This window comes from Rissa tridactyla, chromosome 10 (genome assembly GCF_028500815.1).
Source record: "Rissa tridactyla isolate bRisTri1 chromosome 10, bRisTri1.patW.cur.20221130, whole genome shotgun sequence".
In the NCBI taxonomy this organism is placed as follows: domain Eukaryota; kingdom Metazoa; phylum Chordata; class Aves; order Charadriiformes; family Laridae; genus Rissa; species Rissa tridactyla.
The window spans coordinates 4,090,367-4,117,224 of record NC_071475.1 but is presented as its reverse complement, the minus strand read 5'-3'; the positions used below and the strand labels follow the sequence as shown (position 1 = coordinate 4,117,224).

Genomic DNA, 26,858 nt, shown 5'->3' with positions numbered 1-26,858 from the left:
GTAACCATCTTAATAAATATGATACATGGAAATGGCTATTGGACAAGTTGCTCTTTTTAGCTCTGTCAAACACTTGGAGGATGTGGGGTGAGAAGGAGGAAAGCTGTGGCCTGGCAGAAGGCAGTTTATTTATCAGTCCTCCACAGCCCTCGCCTACCCTGGCCACTGGACTCATTGCTATTTCAGTCCCCAAATCTCCAGCCCCGCATTCTTACACGGCTCTGCCATTTAATCTCCGTCCTGAGTCAAATTAACATTTGGCCCCAGCCATCCGTCTGACTCCGGCAGGCTGCGCGATGCAAAGGCTGTTAATTCGGCTCCTGGTGCCCTCAGATGATGCTCTGTCTGCCCAATAGTTTTGCAGAGTGGATAAACATCCTCGAGGGATCAGGAGCAGACCAGAACCTGTACCCCTGGGGTGGAAAAAACACAAGCCATGGATCAACAGAGAAGCTCAAATGAGGAGATTTCAGCTTTGAACTCAGTGGACACCACCAAATGCCTTTGACACATGAAGCAGACAGGAGTCTGACTCCAGGCCATCGGAGGCAAAAGACTTGACCCGCAGTGCTGCTTAGACCCCCTGGGATACTCTCAAAGATGTATTTGTCATTCTTTGCATCACTTAATGACTGAGGTTAGTTGCAACAAGCCAGCTCTAGCAGATATGCACAGAATTTCACTCCTAGCACTAATCAAATGGGAGAGGAGCACAGTAATTCCTCCCATGTCCTCTCCTCTGGGTCCTGCCCTATTTGTTATACGGCCACTTGTACAGGCCCTGCAATCCCTCCTGTAGGCCACCGTCTGATTCCTATATATCAGAGAGAGCCAAAGATCTTAACGCGCAACTTTTAATTGAGCTGTATCATCTGCCACAAACATGAAATTAATGGTCCTACATCATAATCATAAATTCATACATAACCCCATGCACCAGCAAATAACTCTTTGCAGTGATACTACAATGGTAAGCTGATTTGCAAGAAGCGCACGCTACCCAGGAATCCTAATTAACCAAATTAACACCATCACTTCAAATCATGTCCCAGCAGTAGGACATTTCCGATTGGCCTCGGGCTGGAGCAAAGCAGCCAAATGAAAACCTGACAGCGTCTCCGCGGGTCCAGCAGGCCAACCCTTTACTGAGGGAAAATTCTGCTGCCCACCCATGCACACAAGGATGGGAACAAAAAAAATCTCGTGAGCATTTTGTAGGTACCAGAGGAGCAGTTCTCACTTTCTCATGCATTTCCCAAATTTAACCATCAGCATCAGGAACTTCTTCCTGCCATGCTGGCTTGCTCCAGGGGTTTGTGACACCGCCAGATCCCCCTGGAGAGTGCCAAATAGTGCTTTGGATGAGCCAAGCGATGGGTCTAGGGTCATGGAACAGAGCTGGCAAGAGAAGCTGGTGTGCAGCAGCCTCCACAAACCCCAAATCCATCTCCCTGAACCCACTTGTTTCCGCTGGTTTCCACTTGTGGCTTGCCTGAGCTGTTTAGAGCTCAATGCCTTTTTTTTCCTGCCTTCAGGGTAGTCACGTTTTTCTATTTCTGCCATGCGAAAAACAAGTTGCTATTTTGAGAGCGTGTGGGATTCAAGCCCATGACGGTCCCAGCACTCCCTGCACGAAGGACGAGCGCCGTAACCTGTGTGCCAGAGGGACTTGCCTCACGTCTCTCTCTGTGTTCAGCCTGGACAACAGGGTGTCTCAGTCCCACCAGGGTCCTCACGCTGGGGCACTGAATTGCCTCAACTCCCCAGGTACAGGGCCCATAGGTCCCTTCCCTGCTCTCAACCAATGCTCCAAAAGCTGGGGTGAGGGGTTTGGACTTAGAGAAAAAGGACATTCCTACCAGAAGTGGGGTTCGAACCCACACGGGCATGCGCCCATTGGATCTTAAGTCCAACGCCTTCACCACTCGGCCATCCTGGTGGGCTATAAGCTCTCTGCTGGCCCACCAGTCCCTCCCCTGGAGGGCACACACCTCATCAAGCCCTCGAGATCCCAAACCAAGACACTTCCTTGGGTTGGGACCCAGCAACACCTTCCCCTCCTTCACGGCTTTCTCTTATTTTTATTTTTTTTTAATTGTTTAGGTTGGAAAAGACCTTTAAGATCATCAAGTCCAAACACTGACTCAGCACTGCCAAATTACCACTACACCATATCCCTCAGCACCACGTCTACGTGTCTTTTAAATACCTCCAGGGATGGTGATTCCACCACTTCCCTGGGCAGCCCGTTCCAGTGTTTGATAACCCTTTCGTTGAAGAAATTTTTCCTAATACCCCATCTAAACCTTCCCTGGCTCAACTTGAGGCTGTTTCATCTTGTCCTATCACTTGTTACTTATGTCCCCAGAAAACTGGTGGAACATTATTGGGAGGCACCAGGTCTCGTGGGCCATGGAGGACAGTACAGCCCCTATGTCCCTGCGCAAGAACCATAGTCACCGGTGATATCGACATCAGGGACTCTGGTGCAGTACAGATATCTCTGGAGGGTCTCCACCTGACCCCGCTGGGTGCCCAGGGGGAAGGGAGCAGCTCTGACAGCCCGTCAGCACTCAGTCAGACCTGCCACACGGTTAAAGCACTGTCCTTGCACCTTGGGTCGCACTCCTCATCCCCTCCGATCTGCATTTGGAACTCTAACAGGGGATTTAGCTGGGAAAGACAGTGGGGCAGGGGCAGGCTTTCCTTTTCCTTTAGGGTGACATACAGCTTTTTTTCTGTCATCTATGGAAAATAAAAAAAAACAGACAAAACCTCTGTTGAACCACATGGGATTCAAACCCACAGCCACCAAGTACCTACCTGCAGGAGGTCTTTAGCCTTAAGCCACAGGAGCCTGCTAAGTTCTGACACTGATTTCAGCCACCCTCACTCTTCCCAGGCCAGCACCTTCACACGGGGCTGCTGTCGCTTTGGAGGGACACTGCAACCTGTTCCCAGTCCTGCCCTCTCCCACGGGATCCCCATACGACCTGGCTCCCTGCACCAGGCTTGGGCAGCCACGGCCCCTGGAGATGCCCACACAGAGAAACCTGGCCAGGCCCTTTCACCAGAGGATCCCGTCTGCTGGAGACTCACTTTTCCAGGCTGTCCTGATTGAAGATGAGGGCAATTCCCTCCTTGCTTCCCCAGGGACTGCTCAGGACTGTGCCCTGGGGTAGCTGAGCTGCTTGGAGGGCTTGCGGTTGGCTGCTGCAGAGGTGAGAGGGACTGGCCAGAAAAAGGAGTGTTTCCGTGTCTCAAAAGAGGGTGATACAGAGCTTCTCAGTCAGGAGGGGACCACCCTGGCCTCCAGAGGTAGTTCAGAAGTGCTAGGAAGCAAGGCAGAATGACCCCAGGCATCCCACTGGAGGATTCTGCAAGTCCTCAGCTCAGCAGAGGACTGGGTCAACCTATCCACGCACAAAAATCCTGCCAGGAGGAAAATTCCCCCCGCTTAGGTGCCAAGAGGGGACAGCAACTTTCCCTGCCTCCCTTTTTACCCTTTGCATTACAGTCACAGCAATCTGCCGCGCTGGTCCACGTGTGCAGAACCGCAGCTCAGCATCCCTGGATGCCTCCAGCTGCAGCACCCGCATTAATATCAAATGAAGTCATGCTCACAAAGGGTGTTGCGCTCGCCAGCTCCTGAGGAATCTGCTCCTAATGAGCGACTTCAAAGCATTAATGAGCTTGCAAAGCTCTCCTCTTCGTTTACAGAGCCGGACCTCGCACGCTTGGCAATAAGACAGGGGTCACCCGTCAGGCGAAGAGAATGCGTGTGCATGTCGGCGAATATAATATATTTGTCATCCTCTAAGAAGCAAAGATTAATCATGCCCTCTCCGAAAGGAAGCTTTTATGCCGCATCTGCTCTTCACAGCATGGAGGGAAGGGACCTGCCCGCAAGGACATCCATGACCCACACCGCTCATATCCCCATAGCACCCAGCACAACCAGCCTTGAAGTTAACATCCTACCTTAACCCTTTGGGTCCAGGCTGGGAAATGCTACTCGAATTGGCAGCCTGAGGGGTGAATAAAGTGGTGGAATTGCACTCCGACACCGGTTTAAGGCATGCATGGAGGGAGTGGTATGGATGTGTGAGAGAGCAGGTTTGACTCATGCTTCCTGCTCTGTGGCATCCTCCCAGCACAGGCAAGCAAAGGAGACGCTGGCCAAGAACAGCACAGCGCGTCTCATGCTCTCTCCAGGGACCACTCTCTCCCAGCCACATCCCCCTCTGAGTATCCCTGAGCTCGCCATAAATCTCCATGTTGAAACAGCTTCCAGTGCTGTTCAAACAGCCCAGTTGCACCCATTTGAGGAGCGGAGACTGTCCATACTGCTGAGACAGCGCAAAAAAATATATGCTGAGGGACCAGTGGCTGGCCTGAGCATGAGTCAGCTGCTGGGCATTGCTTGCCCTTCCTCCCAAAACCTCTCAGCCTCTTCAGCCTTTCCAGAGCCTTCTCACAGCTGACACCCTGGATGGCATTTTTGCTGCTGCAGGGAGGCTCGGACAGGGCATGGGGCAATGAGATATCGCTGCACCTGGCTTGCAGTATCCCCATGAAATGACAGCTTGAAGGTGACATGGATACAGGCTTTTAGAACACATGTTCTACAAGAGAAGGGCATTAATAATGTCCTGAAGTCAGAAAGGTGTCATCCTTTCCTTCAGAAACACATTGGCAATGTTAACTGGAAAGCAGTTTCTCCTCTCACCTTTTCTCCTTCCAAAAGAGATCTCCTGGCACTGTGTGTCTATTCAGTAAATCTGTGTTTAATTTAAATAGCCACTGGAGGCAACTGTGACCCCACATGTTCATACTGCAGTTGGAAAGTGGCCGCTTGGTAATGGACAAAAAGAAAAAATCCAAAACCTTAAAGTTATGACCAAGGCAAAGTAAAAATGGCACTTTAAGAGATTTCAGGCCAAAACTTCTCCGCCTTACTGGTGCAGGGGCAAAAATCATCTCTGCATCATTGCTTTAGGAACTAGTTAGAAAAGAGAAAGAGTAGGACAGTGTTCTCCTCTGTGCTCCTCCTATTATTGCTCTTTCCCTGCTACGAGAGCGGTTCAACGTGTGGGTTACGACCGTCATGAGCACTGAGCGCAGATCAGTCCTACCAGGCTCGTCTTAGACCGTAGTTCTCTGTCCTGCCAGTTCTCTCTTCTTCCCTGACAGCTCATTTTTCGGCATACGGGGATGGCCTGCTCCTGCACCTTTAAGACTTCCTTCTTGAAGAATGTCCAGCCTCCCTGGACTCCTTTGCCCTTCAGGACTGCCTCCCAGGGGACTCTGTCAACCAGGCTCCTGAAAAGACCGAAGTCCATCCCCCCGGAATTCCAAGGCAGCAGTTCTGCTGAACCCCCTCCTTGCTTTTCCAAGAATCAAAAACTCTATCGTTTCATGATCGCTATGCCCAAGGTGGCCTCCAACCATCACATCACCCACAAGTCCTTCTCTGCTCACAAACAACAGGTCCAGCAGGGCGCCTTCCCTAGTTGACTCCCTCACCAACCGAGTCAGGAAATTATCCTCAACACACTCCAGGAACTTCCTAGACTGTTCCCTCGCAGTTGTATTGTATTTCCAGCAGAAATCTGGTAAGTTGAAGTCCCCCACAAGGACAAGGGCTAGCGATTGTGAGACTTCTCCCAGCTTGATGACAGCTTAACTCCACCTTGCGCAGCAGGCTTGGTGGGGAAATTTCATGCTGCTTATAGCGACGGGGCTCTTGCATTGTGTTCATGTAGCAGTTAATGAGGATGCTCTCTGGACTTTGTCAGGTTTTAAATATGCTATTGATGTCCCACATGGAACTGTAAACTACTACATTTGGAGAGTAGCTGGAGTTCACTGACAAAAAGAAGAGTCCAACAGGGTAGCATTACTATTTAACTGGTCCTCAGTAGGTTTAAGGATAAACAGGCAAGCAAGCGCGGAAGAAGATCACTCTTCCTTCCTATCTTTCTTCCCTCTTGAGAGGTAGTTCAGGAAATCAAGCCAGCCTCACCTTGTGTCCAGAGGGCTTTCTTTACAGAATGGCTAGAAAATACACGTTGTATTCCTATGGGTGAAAGCTTATACTCTGCAGAATTTGACCTGATGCCCTGTTTCTTGGTGGCTTAAGTCAGCCCCTGCGGAACTACAAACCTTATGGTGTTCTATAGCTCAAGAGGAAAGGTTTTCCATGAAGCTTGCAAATGCTGGTATTTGGCCAGAAAACCAATAACCACTTACTGTGGGCACACAGACTGGATTAAAAACCAGTGGAGTTGGGCAATTACAGGAGGTTATTTATCCCAGAGGGAAAATATGTTTTCTTTGATGAGTAAGTTCTTTCACAAAAAACTAACAAAACCCCCATCAAACTAAAAGCAATGCAGCTACCAGAGCTGAAGTAGTAAGTCATAGCAAATAGTGCATTTGTCTACTTTCTCCAGCTCAGGAATGATCTCACAGCTGTTTACAATTTTCCACAACCTATTGCTAGTCTAAATTCTTCTCCCAGTTATTTTCCACAAATATTTCTCGGACAACAGACAGTTTCTCAAAAAATTAATCTTGAGGGCTCAAAGTACCCAGGCTTTACATCATTGGTTCTCCTTTGGTTCTGAATGGGCTCATAATGAGACATCTAGATTGAATGGTGGTGGTTCAGCATCTCAAAATCATCACCTCCCCTCATTCAGTTATTCCCATAGATGTTCTGGACAAGATGCACGTGTAGCTCATCAACGCTTTACCTTTGTTCAGTCTGGACTAGATTTCATGAAAGATGCCATCGTGGGCCCATCTCTCCCTGTGGCTGTTCCGTGCCTCTTCCAAACACCATCGCTTACGACACAGAGAAAATGAGTCACAGCTGTGCAGAAGAGAAAGCTCAAGAACACATTGAGGATCACAGCGCTGTGATACCGATGCCTCAGATGCTGAATGCCCGAATCATGGAGCCATAAAGGGACCTGATGTAAATGAGACATTCAGTGCATGTTCATCTATTCTTGCCTAATGCAGCCAGCCAGAGTTTTTCTACAGTCATTGCAGAGAGAGAAACCTGGCTGATCCTGATTTGAGGCACATGATCTCTGGAGACCCCTTCCAGTCCTGCTCTCCATACCTGAATTTCACCATATAGTGCTCACCAAACGAGTGTAAATCATACTCTATTAAGAGCACTACAAAGTAGCACGTATATGTTGCATATTTTTGGCTGCCTTTGCACATGACTGAGGACTTGCGGTGGTAAACAAAGGCTCAACAGAGAACTCCATTCCTTACGGGTTCATAACCCAGGAAACACTGCAGTACACTACTCGCAGAGTCAATCCAGAGGAGAAATCGTAGAATCATAGAAAGGTTTGGGTTGGAAGGGACCTTAAAGATCATCTAGTTCTAACCCCCCTGCCCTGGGCAGGGACAGCTCCCACTAGACCAGGCTGCTCCAAGCCCCGTCCAACCTGGCCTTGAACCCCTCCAGGGATGGGGCAGCCACAGCTTCTCTGGGCAACCTGTTCCAGTGCCTCACCACCCTCACAGTAAAGGCAATTGAGTCACCACATGGACAACTACCAACAGAAGAGGCTTGCGTGTGTCAAAGAGGTCACCTGAAATTATTTACGTAGCTCGGACAAAAGTGTTGGAATGAATGGGAAAAACCTTTCGTGCTCCACCTGCAGCAGCAGCAGTGGCCACTACTGCTTGTTATCTCAACGGGGAAGCGTGCAGGCGACGTACCACATCCCAGATGTCAAGGCGCATCTGCATGAATTCCTAAAATGACATGTGTTCTTTAGCCCAGAGCTTGGCTCCAGGCAAAGAGCTAAATTTGATGTTCTCTGCGGCTAAAACTTCTTCAAAAACCATTCCGGATTAATTAGGGAAGGGAAATTTTAGCTGCAGTCTGTAAAAGAAGATTGGCTTGGGAAATGGTATGAAAGTCGTGGGTTTTGTGAGAGCAAAGAGAAAGAACAGGCTCATTTCTAAAAGCGCTACACCTAAGAACTTCAGAAAAGCACAGAACTTCACTGAAATATAATAAAAGGCACTGCCTAAAAGCCGAACATCTCCTTTGGCTCAACACATCCTCTCCCAGAGGAACCACATCATTCCTGCTGCTCACAAAACAGCTTCTGTCTCCCTTTAATAGTTTTATTTTTAGGCTTCTCATATTTAATTCTCTCTTTTTCCTTATGTAAGGTGCTTGGAAGGGCTGTAGTGTCAAACAATAATTACATCAGAGAAAATTTAGAACCCACAGTGTTAAAACGAGTCTTTGCTCTTGATGAGTGAATGAATGTAGGAAGTGAGGGGATACAGTTTTATCAAGGAGAGCACCCAGCTGACGGTGTAACAGCATCTCTCGTGGGCTGGGGGCACCCGCCTTCAGATGTCAGCGATCTCAGCTTGGAGCGCGTCGGTACACGCCTGGGATTAGCATGGTCTGACACCCAGATGCAAGTTCACGCAGTGCTACCAGCGCATACGTGCCTCTCTACCTGTGAGTAACCTTGAGGTAGGATTAAAATGCCGTTTTGCCACCCACTTAACACCCCCAGATCAGCTCAAGTGCGTGTGTCTATAGCTGTACCTTCACCTCAACTAAGGATCGAGCATTTCCCGGTGCCAGGAAGCACCACCATGCCCACTGTTAGCCTGCTTGCAACAGAAGTGAAAGAAGAAAAAGAGGTGTCTGCTTTCCCCAACCTGTGTTTCTGTAGATACCGGTACCTACCCCGAGCAGGCTTCCAATACCTTTATAAAATACCTCCCACCATCTGTGCTGCAGTCACTGGCCACATCTGCTGTGTTAAATTAAATTGTGTTCAAGTTGCAACTCAGTCCAACACAACACTGAATCTTGGACTATGCCGAGGTGTCGCCGCTGCCGGGGCATTACAGGAAGCTACTGGTGATAGTCTCCAAGTACCTGAGCTGCATTTTCCAACAAGTAATCAGAGAAGGGTGAGTTTGATCCTCCACCCATGGGGGCTGTGCAGAAATCAGTGATTTTGGTCACCACTATGGGTGACCAAAAACTTATGGAAAGACCAGGAAAACCTTTATGTCTCTAAAAGAGAGCACCAACTGCTTTACAGTGGACTCCAAGTGGATGTATAGAAACTCTGACAGGTATCAGTGGGGTTATCTGTCATGCAATGTCTAAAATCAGGTTGCGGTGAAGTGTAGGTGTATAGAGTGAGCTCAAAGTGCATACAAGAAGTTTTCTAGGGAAAACAAGTTTGTAGAATATATATTTTTTTCCCCATATGGGTTCCCAGCTGGACTTCTTTGCTGTCTTAGGAGGGACCAACTTGCTAAAAAACAATAATGTCAAAAACCAGGATTCTCCTAACTAGATGTGACCTTTGAAGGGAACTGCTGAAGGCTGACAGCTCACCTGCTTCTGCAGACATACCACTACTTGACAGGAGGGCACCTGGACAATGTCCATTTGTGTTTTCATTTGTTGCCTTTTATCTGAGGTGAAGGAAAAGAGATTCATAGAAGAGAAGTATGGGAAGGAGAGCGAACCTGTGAAGTCTCTGCTAGTTGTTCCACAGCTTCAGCTCCAGTGTCAGTCCTCTGTCTGGTGTTTGAGACTCTTCACTTCTTTGCTTTTCCTGCTCCACTTCATGCCCATCAGCTTGGCTCCTGTCCTCCCAGTCCTTCGTTCCTCCTGCTGAGCAGAGGCCTTTGAGGGGCCAGGCCATCTCAAGGTCGAGCTGTCCACCAGAAGAGTTTACACATGCAAGCTATCCCAAGCAATAGGGTTGGTGGCTTCCTGGGAAACTGGAACAGAAACTTCCAAAGTTGAAAAGATAGATTAAAAAAAAAAAAAAGAAAGTTCTTCAAATTTCTGCTATTTCTCTGCGGCTAAGATTCTTTTTACACTCGGTTTTCAGAAGAGACACAGTGAAAAGAATACTAAGCCCCTCTGAAGTCCTGTGGACATCAAGCGCTTATCTCCCATGGCTTCCTTCAACAATCATAAACAACAGACGGACAAACTCTAACATATTTCATTCATTCGTCTGTTATCTTTTGGTTGGGCTTTTCTTGTGTGTGTTTGGATTTTTCTAAAGTAAGATATAGTCTTTCTTCTGGGATTTACAGACTGATTTTGTAATAATTAGGCAAAATAAGCCATGTGGAGATTTTTTACGATCTGCTTTAAATGTAGAGTTTTGCAAAGTAGACAATGAAATTATTATTATTTTGCTGCACAGCTGTGCTAAAGCACAGGGGAAAGAGTGAAAAGACACTAGTATTTGTTTATTTGGCTTTCAATTGCTATGACAAAGCAAATAACAGCTTTGGTCTTGGTCCACAATTGAGTTAATTGGTAACACCTCAAATTGTATGTCCTAAAAAACTCCTAATTAGCGTCTAAGTGCAGGATAAACTAGGTAGCATTTATTCCTTTGTGCTCCAACAGGACCTGCGAATTCATGACACCTAAACTTAAAATCCAAAAGCATCTGATTTAGCGTGTATATACACAAGAAGTGATGTGTGTATGTGTGTGCACATTCTTCCTCGTTCGGTGTCCGTACAGCACCCAGCACCACGGGGCTGGGGTCCCCCACACATTCTCTAGACAACTGGGACCCAATCTAGAAACTCCAGGCGGTATTTTCCAGGTGACTTCTGCTGCCTCCAGCCGTCTCTGGGTCAGGGCCCGCTGAGAAACATTCACCGTTGCTTCCCCTGTTTAATTACAGAGAGGTCCCAAGGAAATTCCCTCTCTTTGTTTTTTCATTTACCACCCAAGCTCCTCACAGCACTCAGAGCACCGTGGGAAGAAACAATCCAGATACAAGCAGTGAAGGAAGGGGCTGAGAAGGAAAAAGCAGATGTGTTGAAGAGCTTGGTGCAAAGACCTGTTCTGTAAAAAGGACATTTCCGGGGAGAGTGCTAGAAATTATACACCCAGGCCAGCAATTCAGCCATCCGAAGTGCACGCTGTAAAATGTTGGCACTGAAGGTGTTGTGATGAGATGACAGTTTATGCCGTGATGAGGAAGCACCGTCAGAGTCATAGAATCACAGAATCTTCATGGTTGGAAGGGACCTTTGAGATCATCGAGTCCAACCAAACAACCTACAATCTCTGCCACTAGAGCATGCCCTGAAGTGCCACATCTAGACGTTTCTTAAACACCTCTAGGGATGGTGACTCAACCCCCTCCCTGGGCAGGCTGGTCCAGTGCCTGACCACTCTTTCAGTAAAGTAATTCTTCCTAATATCTAATCTAAACCTCCCCTGCCGCAGCTTCAGACCATTTCCTCTGGTCCTGTCATTATTCCCCTGGGAGAAGAGGCCAACCCCCACCTCTCTACACTCTCCTTTCAGGGAGTTGTAGAGGGCAATGAGGTCTCCCCTCAGCCTCCTCTTCTCCAAGCTAAAGTCTGCGATACAGGTCCAGAATCAATGGTCATCACCTCTTGCTGGCCTGGTGGCCCCCCAAAATGAGTTCATGCTTCTCAGTCCGTCTTTTGTTTAGAAAATACCTGCAGCAGAAGGCCATGGCAGGACGGCCGGTCTTGCTAGTGTTAAACATCTTTACCACCAAAGGGGAAGATTGGTAACTCACGAAGACAACAGCTGTGTTTCACTTCCGAGTAGCATCTGGGACACCTAAGGCTGACTGATAAAAGCAGAAGGCAGTAAGACAAACACCTAAAAATTCAGAAAGGACTGCTGGGTGTGGAAGACAAGACAGTGGCAGAGTGCTTTCCCGAAATGCAACATTAGTCCTCCTGTAGAGATGGACGAGGGAGAAGTTTCGCAGCAGCTGTCCACACCGCATCCTTTCTCCTGTCTTTCTCTAAAGCACTAACACAGACGGAGAGGTCTGGTCGCCTCCTCCTGTCTGTCTCCTGAGGAACACCCTCACGAACACTTTGGCAGCCCCAGTCCAGCTGCCACCATTTGGATGTGAGATGCGGGGATCTGGTGACACGCTTGGTAAGGATGTAACACCAACCAGAGGATGGAAACACATTAGTCCTGTACCTAGACTGAGTGAGAAAGACAGGACATGCCCCACTAGAGCAAAAGCTTTGTTAGAGGCAAGCGTCTTCCCTCCAGCTCTCTCCCGCAGCAGGTGAAACACAACTCGTGCCATAAGGCCATAAGTGTTTAACAAAAGCCCTTCTTCAGGCGCTCTCTGCTCTGCTGTTCGCACGGCTGTACGAGGCAGATTGCTGTCTCTTATTAACTAAATAAACAAGCAGCAAAAGTTGAGCAAAATGGAAACACATACACAGCTTGTCTGCAAATAGAGACAAACGCCTCCATCGCATGGTTGCACCCAGCTGTCTGGCTGTTACCTGCTTAAATGGCTTTAATTTCGCATTAAGGTCAATGCAGTCGTAGCTTCTCCTCCCGAGTGGAAAACCTGGCTAATGAAACACTCACGTTTGTATTGAGTCCACTTTGATGCGCCAGACGAGTGTTTTGAGGAGCTGAGGCGGGTGCCCTGGTCCTTCTTCTGCAAGGGTGAGTCCCCAGGCTGGACCGCGGCAGTGGGGCCGAGCCGGCACGGCAGCCAGCGTTAGCAAGCCAGAGGCTCCTCCGCAATTACCCACTGACGTGACGAGGTATCTCTGATTTACAGTCAGGGGATTCTCTTGCCTAATCCCACGCTGCAAGGAGTGCAGAGAGCCCCTCTCCCTGCACCAGCCCTGCCCAGGTCGTGCTCCTTCCTCATGGCCTCCCTGGGCTGGCTCCCCTTTCAGCAAAGGTTATTTATTCAGCTTATGTGTCCCTCCCTTCTACCATCTACACAGCCCTCCTGCTTTCCCCTGGGAATATAGATGGGATGAATAAACCGTCTTTATATATAGTCTGAGGAGTTTGTCTTTGAGTCTTATTTATAACTCTCCCATCTCTTTTAGCTTCTCCTTTCCAAAGATCAGAGTTCCTGACCAAGTTTTGACGCAGCCCATGAGGGTGACAAACATAGCTTGACTATGATCGCTTGTGCGTAGGAAGCTATTTGTCCTGAACCACATTCTCCATGTTACTCAAGGCAAAATCGAAAAAAGACACTTGTCTTGCAAGCCTTCGAAGTAACTGTTCCGAGGATAATTTAAAGTATTGAGACGTTGATTCACTAAACATCGTTGGCCTGCTTATATGTGGGCAGGCAAAGTCACCCATTATTGGTGATTTATTAGCTGTAGGTGCCTCTTTGATCTTCTCCAACGCTGTGCACTCAATATCCTCCTCCCATGAGGCAGCTATCAAGACACACACATTATTGTGACTTATGATTCATGTCCATGGGATCGTCTCCACTTAGACACTGTATCTCACTGGATTCAGGGGGATCTTCCAGAGCCTTACGATATATGCAAAACCAGAAGTTCCTCTTGGATTGAGAAATTATGATACCAGCACCTCTAAATTGCTTTTAGCGGCTTTCTGTGCTGCCTCTGGCTCAGAAGTGCTTAGTTTGCTGACAAAAATCATAGACTCATACACATTAGAGATGGAAAAGCCCTGCTAGGTTCAGCTAGTCCATTTCTCCTACCAGGGAAGGAATATTTCCAGCAATCTGTTTTCCCTGCTACTTTGTCTTGTCTATTTTTAAGCATCCCATGTAGCAAAAAATACATTTAGATTGTCAGGATTTCAGAGCCAAGTTAGCTGTGGAAGTACCAGCTGTAGCCTAACCTGCTTTGTCTGGTGGCAGCAGCTAAATTGCTCTCTGCTGCCTTTGAAGTCAATGGTAAAAGTCTTATTGGCTTCTGTGGGAGCATTCTCAGGCCTTTGGTACGGATGATTAGAGCAAATAGCTATGGAGCACTGATAAGCCATTCTTATACTATCGCTTTCCAGGCCGTAACTGCATTTTAATAGGCAAGAAATTGTCTCAGCAGCAGTCAGGGTGCAATAATAGCAAAGCCGTGTGGAGCACGCGACAGACTGGGTCTGCACAGAAGCGACTCCTGCCACGGCCATACAAAATTATATCCACAAGCCCAAACAGGTTTGGTGGAGTACGTGATCCAAGGGGATCAGAGGCAGTCCCTTTTGTACCTCCTCGAACTGTAAACTCCACCAGAGGTCAATTCAACTTCAGTAGATATTCAGTAGATTCAGTACTATTCCATACTATTCTGAATTCGACTATTCAGTAGACAGCTCCAACGTGTTTTCCCTTTCCAATGAACTTTAACACCATGAATGAAGGGATCTGGGCACGTAAGAGTACCCCTCTACCTGCCTTTCACACCTGGGCCAGAATATGGCATAGGTATGGCACTGCCCTACTATTTTAGGCAAACAAAGCAAAAAAAGACCCACTGTGGAATCACAGAAGTTAAGATGTAAAACTTGACTCACCTTCTCCAGGAAAAAAACGTCGACAGCTACCCCGCGAGATGGAGCACTCGGCCGTCGCGGTGGCACAGCCCCAGCGAAGCTCAGTCCTTTGCTTTCTCTTTTTATTTCAGTAACAATGGCAGGTAGTGGGAGCCAGGGTTGGATTTAATTTAACAGTTGTTGTACTCTGCTGGGACAGCTTCCTCTGCCTCCACATTTCCTGTCTGGAAGTTCTCCCAAAAGGATGAATTAACCAATATATGACCTGTCTGGGAAATGCACTTTATTGAAGCTATTTTTCTAGGGTGGAGCTGAACAGCTGTGTAACAGCGCATAGCTGCACTACATGAGAGACACTAAAAACGTACAAAATGAACCGTGTTCGGGTAAAACTGGGCTGCAAGGAGGCAGAAGGTAATTATCTCAAACTGTAATTTTTGCTTGTACGCAGAGGGTAGCGTCCCTGTGTGACAAAGCGTGCCAGCATGGGGTGCCACAGCAGGACAGTCAGCGCAGGGGAAGAGGACCTGTGTTTTACCTTCCCCGCAGCACCTCCCTGTGCCATAAACGCGGAGAGATTAACGCCATCCCTGCAGGCCCTGGCATCCTGGCAAGGAAAGCCCATGTGCTAAAGCTACGTAGGCGTAGGCTCCCGTCCAAAAACTGCTTAGCTCGACACGATGGAAGCAGCAAGTGACACAGCCCTGGTATCGCTATGGGGACAGCCGTGCCCGAGATCAAGCACAGTTCGATCCTCTTTTTTTTTTTTTTTTTCCTTTTTTTTTTTTTAATATATAAGACCTCAGCAATCAATAGGAGCCGTTAAGTGTCACAGAAACAGTCCCACAACGTCTGTAGGCGTCTCGGGGCAGATTACGGCTCTTTGGGTCTACACAGGGAGCTCTCGGCTGCTGCGAGCCAGCGCTGCCATCCGCGGAGCACGGTCCCATCGGTGACGGCTCCTGCCCCAGGCCACGAAGGAGCATCTCTGGGTGGCAGCACAAGACTGCATGGCCCAGGCAACACCATCGTGAGAGACGGAAGCGCCCAGCATCTGTGTCCAGAAACCTCAGTGAAGCCCCTGCTTTCCATTCACGTCTCGTCCTCTCCCTCACAGCGGGTTAGCAGTGCAATTAAGTTATTGCATATTTACATCAGGGCTGGAGAGATGAGAATCTGAGCAGAAGCTTTAAAAGCCACTTTCTCCTTTTTTAAAGCCTGACATAAAATACCAGCCAGATTTACCATGAGTTTCCTGTGCGTGCACATGAGTTATACACACACTAAGTGTCCCGTCATCGTGAATTCTGCCGATGTGCTCTTTTTAACGGCACTGATCATAGGGAATTCATTTGGTCTTCATATAGCTGTCACCTGTATTACCAGAGCAATTTCATTCTAATTTAGCATTACTTAATGGTGAAGATAAAGTGAAGTGTTAGCCATGTGGGTCTTTTTCTTGGCTTCTCTCTTTCTCTCTCTCTCTGACACAGCAAGAGTGCAACTGCGGGGTGTTTTATGACCAATAATTCAAAAGAGCAGGGAAAAGAAGGAGCAGCAAATATCAACTGCTTGTCAATCATCCTCAGTCTTTCAGCTCAAATGGTTATACTTGGACCTCTGATCTTTTCTTCTGCCAACTCTGATCCCCCTGTTTGTTTGGAGTTCTTTAGGTGCCGCAACCATCAAAAATATATTTTTTTAAAGGTTCGGGTATAGGAAACCTGCAGTGGTTACCCACAATGATAGGAAAATGTTGTATGGCTTTCTATACCGAATGGCTGCAGTATAACAGCCAAATTACAGCCAGCCAGTCGGGGTGGCGGTGACGGGGTACCCGACAACCTGGCTGGACAGATGAAAATGCTGTGGGGAGACGGAGAGGTTCTATAGCATCTGTTATACAGCAACAAGTGATTTGTCCTCCCAAGCCCCTGCGCCACTCCGCCTCTTTTCCCCCAGCTCCGAAAGGTAATCATTCTGTATACATCACTAGCTTGTTTAAACTGGAGATGAAAAGCTACAAAAGTACAACTTAATTGAACCCTGTATTGTGTTATTACAAATGCTGCCGACCTCACTTGCAGTCCATTATCAGAGGGTTCTGCTGAATGCTTTAATTAAAGACAATAAGGCTAATAAAAAGGCATCATTTTCCTGTCTCCAGCGCTGCTGGAGAGTTGGGGCTGATGAGATTATTTCCCGCTAATGCTCTTCTGTTGTTGTTGGTTTTAAATCTTTTTCTCCCTATGGTTTGCAAATACTGTCTGAGCCTGAGTTGTACAAGATTCATTAAGAACAAGAAAAAAATCAGTTTGGTTTCTGAAACGCTCACTAATATTTGACGAGCAGAGTCCCCCTTCCAGACGATTCCCGGTGCCTTACCCCAACCATCGCTGCCTTTTGCCCTTGGATCCAGTCCCAGGGAAGGGAAAAAATCTTCCCTGCAAAGGCACAGGTACGCATACAAACTGAGTTAAGGACGCACTCTGCCCGCGGCACCCATCTCCAGCCCCCCCGTTCCCAGGGAGGACAGCGTGACGACAGTGCTACTTGCCAGAGAGCAGGATCTAGCCCAGAGTGAGTAATGCAGCACCTCACCATAATTAACACGCTGCTTACTAATGGCCCATATGTGCCATCTCTATTTACTTTCATACTGATAGTGTTAGTGATACCAAACCAGCAGTGCTTGGGCAACTTTGCCTCTCCAGCTTTGGTCCAAAGATGTAGAAGAAGAGGGAGACAGCGCAGGAAGACATCAGGCAGGATTGCCACAAAGAAGGGAAGGTGGCTAGCTGAGCGGGGGGTAGCCAAAATGCTGCTGGGGGCAGGGTGAGGGGGGCTTGCAGAAGGGGAAAGGTTTGCAGTAGGACAGCTCTGCCCATCCGCCTGTAAGGGAATGTGGTGAGGGATAAGGGAGGAAGGACAGTCTCTGTCTCCGGATGCAGAAGGTGACGCACCATTCCCTGTCTGCATCACTCTGCCTTCAAGGACGTCTGCCTGGGCTTGACCTCATCCACCCCGTGCGTACCTTGGTGTCCGGTGAACAGCATAAACACGGGGGGGGTGCAAACAGGGGAATGGGAAATCACCTGGTGCTCATTGCATGGATGCCTTCCCAAAACAGGCACATCCACCCACCAGCACAGAGACTGAGCCCAGCAACTCCTCATGCACTGGCCACAAAACAGTTAAAGCTTCGCTAACGATCCAGGCCATATCTGAACAAGAGACCTAATGGCAATCGGCATTGTAGCCCTGCTGTGAATAAGCCAAACCATCCAGTCCTACTGTGATTAAAAACTCCTTCTTGGACAAGGGAACAAGCAGCCAGACGCTAAGTAACTGAACTTTGCCCCTGCAAGGAGGAGAGCAAAGCACTAACCACTGAGCCAGCCCAGTTTGCCAAGACTTTTATAGGGAAGGAACTTTTACAATTAAATACAGCAAAAGGTTTCTTCCACTGTGAGCCTCTGAACACAGGTTGAAAGGAGCAGAGTCGAACGTGGAAGCCAAGTTAAGGAAAAAAAAAAAAAAAAGAAGAAAAAGTCTTGATCTGAAGGTTGCAGGCTCAAAGTAGCTAGAAACCCCATCAAGTGACTGAATGGGAACAGCAAGAGGCGGGCAAAGACCACAACTCCTCCCTGGGTAAAGGATGAAGCTGTAATGTGGAGCAGACTGACCTAGTTACATATTTCTTCTTCACTTTCCCTCTCTCTCTCTCACTGCTGCAGTTGCCAGGCTGGGATGTTGCAAAGCAAGTTGTAAATGAAGTTTCTGCTATCCAAGACGAGCAAAGGAGAAACCAGGAGCTCTGCAGATGTGGGCATCTCAAGCAGCACCATCTCAGGCCCCTTTGGAGCAAAGGCATTTACTCACATCACCCCATCCAAGGTGGCTTTCCCCATCGCGTCCCTCCTATCCGTTTTCCTTCATGTGTCGGCAGCTGTCAGTCATTTTTTGGTTGGGTAGGGAAATGGCCCACAGCCTGGTGACATTTGCAGCTCCATCCTCCTGAGCGCACAGCAAAGGCACGTGCTAATTAGACAGATTGTCTCCATCTTTCTGGTCTGCCATTGAAGCAAAGGAGTCTTTCCCTGAGCTGGGAGGGTCCTGCAGCCCCTACTGCTGGAGAGATGCTGCACAAAGCAGAGCTGCCCTGAACTGCCCCAAGGCCAGCAAGCATGGGGGTGACACCGTGCCATCAGGTATGGACATGCAGTATACAAAGTGCTGCTGATACCCTTAATTCTGATGGGGTTGGGCACCGGGAGGACAGGGCACAGTGCCGTTCCCTCGCTGAGTGCACTGCCACGGCTAGGAGCCCTCTGATAGCCTTTACAATCATTCCCCAATGGGCACAGGTGCTACTGGAGAGGTACAGCCATAGCAACTTTCCAGCAGGGCCACTGTGAGGCCCTGCTCCTCTCTGCATTTGGGTACAGCACCCTTGCAAAGCCAGCCCGCAAGCCGCACTTGGATTGCCCAACATCTGGCAGAGCCTCTCTGGGTACGGCACGCAGGACACACGTCAGGCTGAGTTGGCGCAAATCCCTCCGTGCTCCCCACAGTGGGCACTGGAGGTCAGCAGGCTGCCCAGGGTCCTAGGCAGGATTGTGGGGTTTTGTCCCTTTTGTACCCCAAGGATGGCCAAGGGTACTGACACACTGATCCAGTGAGCCTCCGGAGGGCAGGAGGTTTGGAGAAACACCCAGGATCTGGATCCCTTCTCCGCCCCAGATCTCCAAAGCATCCACCGTTACTGCAGACTTACAAGACTGACAACCTTAAACCATCACCTAGCAAGTCGAGATGGGGTGCATGGGAATCTTTGCTCTTCATGAGCAATTAGCGAAAGGAGCAGCTGCCAGGAGAGGCAAGAGAAACCACCAATGGAAGCATTTCCAAAAGATGAGCAAACTCTTTGGGGAAGACCATGTTTTGGAAGAATCAGTGCTAAATGTAGGACCCGTAATGACTTTTGGGGGGTCTCCAGTCTATAATTTCTGATTAGAAATGAAGGGAAAAGAACAAGGAAACCTTCAGAATTTTCCACCACACAAAACTACTAATATTTTTTTTTTGGCTCAGGAGTGGTTTTGAGATGTGCATGTCTCATCCTCAATGAAAAAATGTTTTGACAGAGGGAGAACTGGGGGTGACTGCGAGGAGATTCGCGCTGTCGGTCACAGCTACCCCCTCCAGCTGAAGCAAGGGGTCTCCAGAAAAGGAGCGGCGCAGGTGCTGAGGCAGATGCCAAGCAAGTATGAAGCCAGACAGAGTTCATTTTTGTAAACAGTTGCTGTGACCCCACTTTTCATCATCACTTGCTCACTTAGAGCCCTGCTTCTCCCTCGTCAGCATTTTCAGACTAGGGTAAAAGACGGAGTTTGCCTGTATGTAATGGGTTTATCTCTCTGGACTCACTGAGGTGCTCGTGGGTCCTGTGGACAACCCGGTAGAGCAGTTTTTTCCAATGCACCAAGTAAACATCGCTGATACGGATGTATTTTCCACACCTCAGCACTTCTGAGAAGCGTATGCGACAAGAGGACTTTCCAAACGCAAAGTGCCAGTCCAGCCTTCTCTCCCTTCCCTTGCACCGCTCAGCTGTTTCACAACCCAAGATACTTACAGAGGTACAGCGTTGTTCCTAACCCACAGAAATGCCAGGACTCAGGCTTTGCAGCAGAGGCAAGACTCAAAGACGACTCCTTGGTAAATGAACTTCGCACAAGCAAGGCACAGGAGGTCTAGTTTTCCTCATCTGGAAAAGCACCAGTGCATCCATCTGGGCTCACCTCTCCCCTTCTAGACCATTGTGTCTGCAAAAGAGGCAAAATCACCCATCAGTGACAACCGCAGCACCAAGATTCAAGCCCACCAGCCCTTTTTATGGAGGCACATTCCTGCCCAGGCAGCCAGTTGAGGCTGCTGGGAACACGCGAGGGGGGCAGTGCCCTAAAGGAGGGAGAGGGGCTGCCAGAGGACCCCCCCATCCCACTGCCCGGTTCAGCTTGCAAGGGACTGGGGGAGGCCAGCAGCCACACAGCTGGGGCCAGCACAATGGGCTGTCACTCTCATCAAGCTGGAGGGTAATTAGGGAGCACTTCTTCAAACACAGCTGCCTGTGCTATTCGAAAGCTGCCACGCGCTTGCTTTTAACGGGGAACGCCGTGGCCCAGCGGCGCAGAAACAAACCCACCCCCTTCCCTCGCCGCTGCCCCAAATGAGAGCTTCGAAGCCAGCAATCATTTCAGAGAGATCAGTGGTCGGTCACCACTTTCCAGCCTTCCCAACCCACAATTTGCTCTACGAGCATCTTGAACAGAGGGAAAAGGGCGGGTCGTTATAGATGTGTCCTCAGGAAGAGATAAATCCATTCCACTTATTAATAACCTCTGTAGTCATCACTGCATGAAACTAGGTGCTTATGAGAACTGGCTCTTCTATAAGCGTGGCACAAACGCAAGGCAGGGTGAATATCAGATTCCATAGGCGAACCAAAAGATTTGGAGAAGCAAAACAGTGTGATTCATAAGCTGAGAATTGAGGCAAATCTCAGTTTTGGGGAGAAGCAAAATAAAACAGCATTCAATGTGGGGCAACTACAAATAACTCATTCGACTCTGGAAGGAATTTTGTTTAGACTGAGTTATTATTTGACCCTTTGATTTTCTTTTAAAAAATGAGGTCCTCTTTTTCATTTCAAGTGAAAAAGACTATGCCAAAATGGAAGTTTAACATCTAAAGATTTTGTCTCAGAAAGTTTCACTTGGTAAGGAAAAGACTTGTCCCATCCTGTAACCTGCAAGCCAACCCTTCCAGCCTCTCTGACCACTCCTCCCTCCACCTCTCACCAGTGACACGCACCCGACTCTGATTCATGAGCAGTTTCCATCCTCCTGCAACTCCACTAATTGGCAAATTTACTATGCACTACATGTATTTTACCCATGTCTGCAGGAACCAGTCTTTTCTGTTCTCCCCTCTCCCTTCTTCTCTGCCCTTTCTGCTCCCCAGTCCCCCACATCTGCTTTTCTGCTCAAAAGTCCTTCTCATCATTTCCCACACGCACACAAATACGCTTTTTTTTCACCCGCAACATCTGTACAGTCTGACCAGCTTCCTCAGTATTTTTTCATATGTACAAACTCAATAAATAATGCAAATGAGCCGCCACTTAATTATTTTCTCGGCTTGTCGCACAAGGAGCAATTTGGAGTGAGGACCCAAGGTGGCGAGGGGCAGCGCGCTCCCTCCCGAAGGCAAGCGTATGGCAGTACTACTGCTCCCCCTGCCTCCCACCGACCCACCCTCCAGCTTCCCCGCAAAGACTCACTTCACAAAATTTAATTACTCTGCTAACATGTCCCATATGCTCTGTGGCAGGCAGGGAAGGCTTTAATTACATCTGCTCAAGACATGCTGGGGAGCACTGATTCCCCATCTCCATCTCCCAGGGACCCAGCGCAGCACCCGTGGGGATGCGGGTGCTGCCAGAACCGTAACAGTGCCTCAGCATCAGGCGTTGAGAACCAAAATATCCTTTTTGCTCCTCCTACCCCTCCACACACACATCCACAGCTAACGGTGAGGCTGCAGACAAGGGAGGACTCTACCCTCTAGAGGAGAGCAAATCGTCCCTCTTACAAAGTGCTGACCATCACCGTTAATGAACTGATTAACAATCATTAATAATTAGAAAGCCTTTCCGCACCATTGCTCATTTGCATGATGCTTGAGAGACGTCATCCCTCATTTGGGAAGTGGAGGACAAAACCTGTCCCCAGCTGGCCTTCCCTTTCCCTGCATCCTCCCAGCCCGTCAGGACCTGATCACTTGGCTATTCCCTCCTTCTCCCACCCCATTTTGCTTTTCATTTTCACAGCTGCCTCTGCAATTGCTAATTTCACAGCCATCAGGTGTGGCTGAGGTGGCAGGTAGTCAAAATCATTTTGGGGCACAATACATCAGGCGGTAGACAAGGACCAGGCAGGAATTTGTTTGACATGACATTGTTATGCAAAGATGCTGACGGTACCCGAGGTGCTTCATGCAACAGCATTGCATTTTCTGGAGACAGAAATCCTTTTTTTAGGGGAAGGCGGGCTGGAGGCAGGGGAAAGCCTTTCATTCAGGATCGCGTTTAAGTGTGAGAGCAGAATATCTATTGTGGTCCCTATACTTTTAATGTGGTTTGTGGCTTACGTGATCCAGCCTGTAATCTGTTCCATATCTTATACTGCCTTGAATTTGATCAAGACACATCTGAATTGTCATAGTCTGGTTTGCTGACTGCCTTGTGGTGAACCATCTCCTACCAGCTCTGGTTAACGTTCTGAACAAGGGCCAGTCATTATTGTTTGCAAACTCTTCAGGCAGGGGGGTAATTTCCAAGGGTGTTGTGGGTTGGAGAAATTCCGCAGAGCACGCCTTTGAAGAGCGTTTTCCGAAGTGGGGGGTATGAATGTGCACACACGCACAATTTGTTTGGTAAACTCCCTGTGTTTCCTTCGTCAGAGGTGCAACCGTAGGGTCACAGTTAAGCGCAGGAATAGCGCTGCTTTGCCACGGACCAAGGATTGTTCCAGAGTCTTCCACAAGCTGTGGATCTCTAAGCCCCATTGCACCCATACGCAGCATCCGTCAGCTTTCCTGCTGCACTAGGGGATGGCAGGGCCAGCCTGCACTCACCGGACAGTCCCGCCACGGGACAGGCTGCAGTGGCAGGTTGGCAGCAGGGGAGAGGCACAGGCGATGCTGTGCTGAGCAGTAGGAGAAGAACATCCCACGCCGGGGTAGGAGGCATTTCCTCATAGCCTGTCCTCTTGCATGAACTGCTCTGCTTGAAGAAGAGATGCGTTGCCCTTATTTCCAAAGTGCTTTTTTTCCTATGGAGACACTGCAAGCTGCGTGGGATCTTGCTTCCCCCCTTGCATTAAGTAGAGTCTTGCCCCATGAGCAAACTCTGGAGTTACGAGTGCAAGGCTCGTGGCTGGCAGCATGGTCTCCCTTCCTCCTCGTTCCCCTCCGCTCTGGAGCTGCTACACGGAGCATGAAATAAGCACATGCTCGAGCTCCACATCACCGATTTCTCCTGTGAGAGGGAGATGCTCCACAAAGCACCAGGCAGAAGGGTGGCACAATACATCCTCTTTCAACAGATGTTCATCCCAATGCCCTTCTTTCTCCAGCGTGAGGTTCCAGCGAGCTCCCATACGTGAATACTCCTCCAGGACAGCACTTGCCTAGACAACTCCCTCCCTTTCCCAAGAGTGCGTATGTTGCAGTAACGTATCCGTGTTCCATGCCAAGGAACGGATGCGCAGCTGGTCCAGCTCCACTCTAGGCTTTGTACAGAAGCCAATTCCCTTTTCAGGACATCATTACTTCCTTTTAGCCTAAAGCCGAAAATGAGGGCAGGGGCGGGGAGAGAAAAGGGAATAAAGAAAGCAGACAGAGAGTAAAGTTGGCACTTGGGACATTTCAGCTAGAAAAGGTCAGGCAACACTTTTGAATGGCTCATCCCCCTACCTGCGCGCATGGTAATGGGAGATCCTGCCCTTCTCTGTTTCGTGCATTTCAGTAGTGGCTCTGCCCCTTGGGTGAATCAAATTGATTTAGTTCAGTCCCCTAGTTCAATTTCTAGGGCTGCTTGGCCAGGACTCCCTAATCTGTGAACAGGATTTCATTGTGGCTAGACACTTCTGATCCTTCAATTTATGGTTTGGCATTAAATTCAGCTCCAGTGATGCAGGGACGCTTAGATTATTTGTCTGAAAAATCAGGCGAGTGTAGCTCGAGCAGTGGGAAGATAGAGGTATTCTCGGAGAGGCGATCCTCCCTCCCTGAGCTAAAATAATCCGATGACATCTTGCCTGTGTGATCCAAAAGGCTGTGGTTTTGATGGCAGGATGAAATCTTGTTCAGGAGGAAAAAGAAATAAATTCTCATGGAAAGTTGGTTTGCAATTAAGAGAAGCGTTTCTTCTAAAGTGCCTGTTCCTCGCTTACACACAACGGAATTAAATGAGCAGCTGAAGTTTCTTCAGCCCCCACGTCTGTTTTTCCATTTTGGAGGGCAGGAACTTCGGCAAAAATATCTCACAGGTTTGCGGTTTGTTTTTTTTTCCATTCCTGGGGGAGAGGCAGACAATACAAAAATACCTAACTGTAGAAGCGATGCTTGGAAATACAAATCTCAAATCCAATAGCGTGTCATGGTCTTAAACCAGGGCTTATCGCTGCCAGGCATAAAGAGATGCTGCAACCATCACTGAGACATAGGGGTGTTATCCTGGTTGGTCAGGACAGGTCTGAGCTGCAATCAAGGCGTTGTCTGAGAGCAGAGCAATTCACCCTAGCACACATTTTAAGGGCAACCAGGACTGCACAAGCAACGAGCTCAGCCTTTGGCAGAAGAAGACCTGCCAGTCCTTCTGTAGTGCTTCCTAACCCGTGACTTCGAAGCACCGCACAAGACACGCCAGCCAAATGTGCCTGGTAAACTTTTCAATCCAAAATACCTGAGATAACGTGAGGGCTGCACAGCAGCCTGCTAGAGGAATATCTTCTGCTGCATGCAACGTGGGTGTGAGGTGTATGCCCGGAGGTACAGCAAGAAAACACGTGGAGACGCTCAAGAGCACAAAGCCAGCCTGGATAGCCTGCATAGGGCTGGTCAGCCTGATCCCTGGGCACGGGTCCTAGGCTGAGCTAGCCTCCAGAAAGTGTCCAGGGACATCCTGGAGACAAACCAAGACAAAACCCGGAAGCAACTTAACGAAGGAACAACAGGGACAATGGTGGCCACCTTCTCCGGGGCCCTCCCTGGCCCCTTCCTGCAGCAGCCCAGCAGAGCCACCGCAGCAGCCTCCCTGGCCCCGGCAGCCTGACTCAGAGCCCAGCAATGCCCAGGCAACCTCCCCTTCTCATGGGTAATTTCCTAGGCCCTGTATTGTTTCAGGGAAACACGCGTTTGGCAGCTCATGTTTTCCGGCACACCAGCAAGGATGGAAATAGCATTTTTTTCCAAAGAGTCTTCCTCTACTGTGTCATGAGACAAACATCCAGGGTGTGTTTCCTCACTCTCAATACGAAAGGCTGCTGCATACAAAGACAGTAGGAGGGCTTGGCAAAAGACCTCAAGGACGCGGTGTATGGGGATAACGGAGGTAAAGCAGCCGCAGGGTCCGTGCAGAGGGCGCAAAGAGCACGGAGCTCACCTGAGAGCCAGGCTCACCTCAGGCAGAGCTACGCGACCCCGAGGAACCGCACACCCCCACCCCTGCACCTCGCTGCTCTGCCTATCGAATCAAGGGAGGGCTCCAGGGAGAAGGGCTCTGTGCCGGACAAAGCCCCTGGCACCGCGGGGGACGAGCACCCGTGGAGCCACCAGCCCCCTTGGCAGCGGAGCGAGGCGGACAGGTCGTGCCTCGTGGCCCCTTCTCATGCTCTATCGACTGGCCACCGCCGCGCTGGCTTCTGGAGTGCAATCAATAAGCAGAGAGACATCACTACTGTTAAATTATCCCACCGACCTCCTGGTGATCTAATGGACTCTCCAGGAAGGTCTTATTAAATTCCAAGCCAAACTGTGTCCAGTTACAGTAATTACTGAATATTTAAGAAACAGCAATTGCCTATTTAGAGCACACTAACAAACATCTCACGGAGAATTTCATGCTTTTTAATTACTATGCAATACCTGTCCCTTTGGTGACACCCTCCAACCTGGATTTATGTGTTAATTTGCATCTGTTCTTCTATGTTCCAGCATTTTAGAAAAGCAGAAAAATTACCAAAAAAAAAGGAAAGCAAGTCTCCTGTTGAGGGTTAGGGCCTGCGGGTAAAGAAAACCCTAATAAAAAAGCAGGTGCTGTGCCAGCTTTCCCCATGCCTACGTGGAAAGCCCGAATGCTGCAGTCCATCACTGCAGCTCTCCACGTCAGGCCAGACCCAAACCCAGCCCCGTCCCTCTGCGCACTCAGCCCTGACCTCCACAACCCCCATCCCTCCCACCCTGGGGCTCAAATGCTCAAAAAAAAGAAAAAAAAGCCACAAAAAAAAAAAAAACAAGAACCAAAAAAAAAAAAAGCTAAGTTAAGCAAATCATGCCTGGGCTGACCGATGCGCATCCTCAGGAACTAGGGCAACACCTGCCTGGAGCTCATTTCCCTGCACGCAGCGAGAGCCGCGGCCGAATACGAATCCGGGGCCTCTGTGTTAGCTGGGAGCCGTAACCCCAGCTGTGCTCTCCAGCTCGCTGCCTGCCTTATTAGCGCTAAGCAGCATCCTTATTTAACACACTTCAATTTAGAGTGGAATGGATATTTCTTACTTCAGAAAGTCTCACCTGCCTCTCAAACGGCTCTTGGCACGCTGCCCGTTCTCACTCGCGTTTTGCCTTTAACAAGGCAAGCCTCATTCCCCTCGAATGGAGAAGAGCTGGCAGGGCTTGATTGAAAGTTTGGAGTCCTTCCCCCTCCCCATCCACTTAGATGCCA

The 26,858-nt window shown here is 49.0% G+C and overlaps 1 non-coding gene across 1 annotated transcript; it reads right to left on the bottom strand.

The window, feature by feature from the left end:
• Positions 1-1,856: 1,856 nt before the first annotated feature.
• On the bottom strand, positions 1,857-1,939 carry TRNAL-UAA (transfer RNA leucine (anticodon UAA)). The gene has a single exon. It is a non-coding gene; the product is annotated as a tRNA-Leu (tRNA).
• Positions 1,940-26,858: the final 24,919 nt, after the last annotated feature.